The following is a 4,714-nucleotide window of genomic DNA, read 5'->3' as shown; positions in this document are numbered from 1 at the left end:
TTGGATAAACAATAAGGCTACACGCTTTCTAGGGGCCGCACGCGGCAGTTGCAGCCAATGGCCGTTTTCACCTGTACACCAACATGGAGTAGCCCCTCGTCTAAATTACTCATCCCACAGTTATATGAAAATAATCTAAGCAACTCCTTGATTTGCTTGACAAAATAAAATAAAGCATGTTTTACGTTGTCATTTCTACCTTAATCAATTATTTTCTGGAGTAAATAATTAGTAGAAATATGCATGCTTAAATATGAAAAATTGCCTTTTACACATGATGTGTTATGTTTATGCATTAATTATTTATTATGTTTGTTTTCTGCTTTTATTTCCTATAGAAGATACTTAGCAGAAAATTAAAATACATATGAAGGCTTTATTGTGCATACTTAAATCGCTCTAAATATTTATATTATGTTGAGCTTTTGGACTCACATCGAGTGATTAAATTGTATAGTGGGTACTCGGACACGCCGATCAGGCTGCGTTGGTAATCGACCGAGTTATGGCATTGGCTGAGCACTGGCTGCGCCCTGACAACACGATGCAGTATTTATGTCGTACGAACTTGGCTGCGTCATTTGATTGCTATGTCACACTCTCGCTTAATCGGACCACTCCCGTTGAGTCAGACCGCCATCGCTGAGTCGCGTATTTTTTGCATGCCCTGTAGGCACTGTCTGTCTGCCGCGAGCCACAATTGCGCCTGTTGCGCACGTTGCGTGGATTTATCGTGTACCCCAATTACCGAGCCATAATTGTGCATATTGCGCTTATTACGAAGGCTTGCTATACTATCGTAGCCCTGATGGCCGTACACGCGTTGATGCCAGATACACTAGAGCTTGTACTCGCGTGGATTGTGGTGGGTTGTTCAAGGTCCTGAAGTCACATTATGTGTAACCTTCGTAAACAATTTTGTTTTCGCTCTATATTTTGTTTGATTGTGTTGTGTGGCATCGTATATTTATATATATTGCCAAGTGGCCATAACAACTATATTAAATCTGGGAAATTAAATCGAAATACAATAAAACACAGATAAGTTAAATCTTTGCTCTCTCCTCGTGCATAAAGTTTTACCCGAAGTAACCTGAAGAAATTCAATATTAATGCATGAAAGCCTTTTTGGCATAGAAAACATCACAAATTGGGATTTTATTAGTAAGCAATAAGACCTTATCAGATGAATAAATGTTAGAATCTCAGTCATACATTGCTCAACCAGATGTTGGCACATTGCTATTTGTCACTGAACAACATGAAGCAAACTTTGAGATAAATGGCTAGTACCTTAGCAACACGAAGTTGCAAGTACATTGAAAGGTAATTCTGAGAATTTTTTCACAATATTTGTGTGAAAAACCATTGTGTGTTTCTATCAAACCACTTTACTCGTCCTATCTAGGACCTCTATGCTTGTGTTGCATACATCTCTCAAAATAGTAAATACTTATAGTCGTTGAATTGACTTGGGATAGTCCTTTGACTGGTATGGTATACAGTAAGCCAAATGGTAAAGGTCAATACTGAATGGAAATAAAATTGAGGTTTATGTAGCAGAACTACATTGAATTTCACCCCTTGACATGCTTACCATAATCTATATATGATCTACCAGAAGTAAGAAGAGTAGAAAAATAGCCATGAAATCCCACGTCAACACAAAGCTTGAAGCTAAATTAGGCATTAATATGTCCTTGGTCCTTGGCACCAGAAGAGCCATAAGTCTTGACCACGAGATTGAAAGTGGTGATAATTTGTGATAAAAATATAAAGATCTTATGGAGACCTGTTGCATTCTCCCTAGTCATGATGACTCCTTCGTATGAGACCAGTATTATCTGTTGTTGAAGACGGATCCTAGGCGGACACCAGTCCTATTTCATTCTTGCCAAGTAGTTATCATCATTTTCTTCATCAAAAGCTAGTTATATTGTAATTTTCCCAGATAAAATGAATTTTTGGCCTTGTCTGTTCTATTCCAAAGCTTCTCTTTTTGCCGAACAACAAAGAGATCGAAATAATGCTTTATAGAACAAATTGGTATATAATATGAGGAGAAATGTTTGCCCTGCTGGCAGCATCACAAATAATTAACTATTGTTATTAGTTCTCTCTCAAAAGTATAATACCTAAAAATGTTACATAAATTGATACCCAATTTCATATCGGTATGAGTAATTGGGTAAACCATGGGCAATAATAAAACGAGCTGGACTATACATCTCTGCATATAAAAATCTCTACCTGGCAGCATTGGCCTGATGCCGTGCACTTTACCACCATTATATATGCACATATTCTCCTATGTGCTTGAAAGCACAATGTAACCAATGAATGTCCTTGTGAGCGCTAGACCCTAATGATCATTTTACTTGTTGATCTAAAGTTAACTACTAGCTCCAAACGATGAATGGTATGCATGAGCCCCTGAAGGACCCTTCTGGATAACATAGTGTTGCGCATATCAGTCTAAATCTTAATGATTGACTGTGTATTTGGTAATAAAACAATAAGTTTGCAGAATTGTAACCATGAAGCAACTTGTTGTTGCGTGTCTTGCTAGAAGTTGAGACTAATCCTTCACGATGAAGGACAAATATGTAGTATTCATGCCACTACATTAATCTAAGTCCAAAGCTCACTGCATAAAACCCCTATCTATAATGTGCGTAAGATTTCCCAAATAAATCACCACAAGCAATAGCATACATTGGCCACAACTGGATAATTGTGGTTGGGGATTTTATCTATAGGCTTTTAAGAACATCTCGGCATTAGGGGGAGGAATGCCCATATAGTGTAATGCCTAAATATTCTATTAAACGCATAAAATCCAAACTGAATATGTCGTTCGGTGTGTACTCCTGTGTATATGGAGTTTGCCAGAAATCGTTGAGGAGTAACCATATTGGTCTAAATGCTTCTACCTGATGTAGATGTGGATATACCCGAGATTAATATCATATCCACATTTGACTTATTGGTATGTGATCTATTCTCGGGGACGCCTGCGAATATGATCCATCAGCCTTAGTCAAAGCATATGTTATGATTACAGATTCACGTGGTCTATGATAACTCTCCTCCGATTAATTCACCCTGATGGTGATTTGCCTCACGAAGAGGTTCATCTTGATGATGAAATTCCTAGCAATGCGCGCAATATCATTGTGCTGGGAATATAGAACAATGAAATCTTTTGTTTTGGGAAATGACGGAGATCATTATTAAATATGGGAGACAAATATGTCGACACCTATCTTGCCACTCTAGATTGCAAATGGATCCAAAACAAAGTCCTAGGCATGAGTGCTTTAAGCTCTCTTATCGGGTCATTGATAAATGCAATCGAGGTTGAACCAATAATCGCAAAATGAAAGTCACGAGCTTGAAGTTTGGGCATTTATGGGCACTATTGAAATAATGTGTGGTGAATGCGATGGTTCAAGTGGTCTTGTAAGAGACCCATCCCACATATGTGTTGAATAAACACTATTCCGCTATGTAATATATCTGGCAAATGGCATAAATTAAAATATGTAGTTTATAGGATTCTGAAGATCCGTCATGAGATCCTAGGAGGACCCATATCTTTGAATTATAAATATGCAACATATAAATCTCATACTGAATAATACATTCCTGACGAATGAACACTCTCCTATGTAGAGAGAATATCTCCTAGATGAGATTATAGTTCCTTAATGGAACCTTTCCAGAAGAAATAAAGTTTGTGTTAAACACCAAAGTTTGATAATCCCTATAAAGGGATAAAGACCCATACAGACCTGAAAAGGAATAAGATGAGGTACCAAAGGACTTGAAGTTCACCAAATAAGCACATGTGCATTCCATGAGTTTTACTTATGGTAATTTCCACTAGATGTGGAATTACGGTATCCTCTAAAGCCCTGATGGTAGAAACCTATAAGGTTTAGGTGTTACTGGCAAAATATCCCCATTGTGCCAGAATGACAGACTATAACGATGTATCTGATCGATGAAAAATCCCTGATGGATTACGATCTTAGATGGACTTTTGTTACACCATCATAGATGTTGCAATGGATGAACGCCTTGAGTGATGTGTCATATTTAGAATATGTACTATTGCAACTATATTATCCCCTAAGTCCTATTGAAGGACATGTTATTTGCTTTGCACAAGTATGTATAAATTATGGTGTAAGATAGAAAATGATAGCACCCCAACCTCAACCATTCTCGTTATTCTAGATGAACAATGAGACATATGTATTGAAGAATATGCTTGAGTTATGAGGGATAATGACTTTGACAGATGTCATCGTCAGGGGGAGCGAATGCTTATATTGATCACAACCGTGAGACAATAAATGTCATATTCTATGCCCCGAAGGCGTGAGCTTGATGATCAATATGTGAACCTTTATGGAACTTTCTATCAAGTATAAAGATCCAGTCAATCGAACACCATTAGTCAAAGTGGCTTATTTATGTTGATATGTGCACTTACCTCGTATATCCTAGAAGTGAGTTGGGGTGAAGTTCCTGTTATAATCCTTGCAACAGTATGCAATCCATTTGCTAAATCTCTATGTGCGTATACTTCCAAAAGAAGATGGTGTGCCATATTGATACGGTTTTGCAAGGATCAGGGGGAGCACATTTCTAAATTTAGCCCTTGTAGAAGATTTGATGGAATCCTGATCCAGAAGATCGAAATGTG

This window comes from Zea mays, chromosome 3 (genome assembly GCF_902167145.1).
Source record: "Zea mays cultivar B73 chromosome 3, Zm-B73-REFERENCE-NAM-5.0, whole genome shotgun sequence".
NCBI lineage: Eukaryota > Viridiplantae > Streptophyta > Magnoliopsida > Poales > Poaceae > Zea > Zea mays.
Note: the sequence above shows the minus strand (reverse complement) of the source record.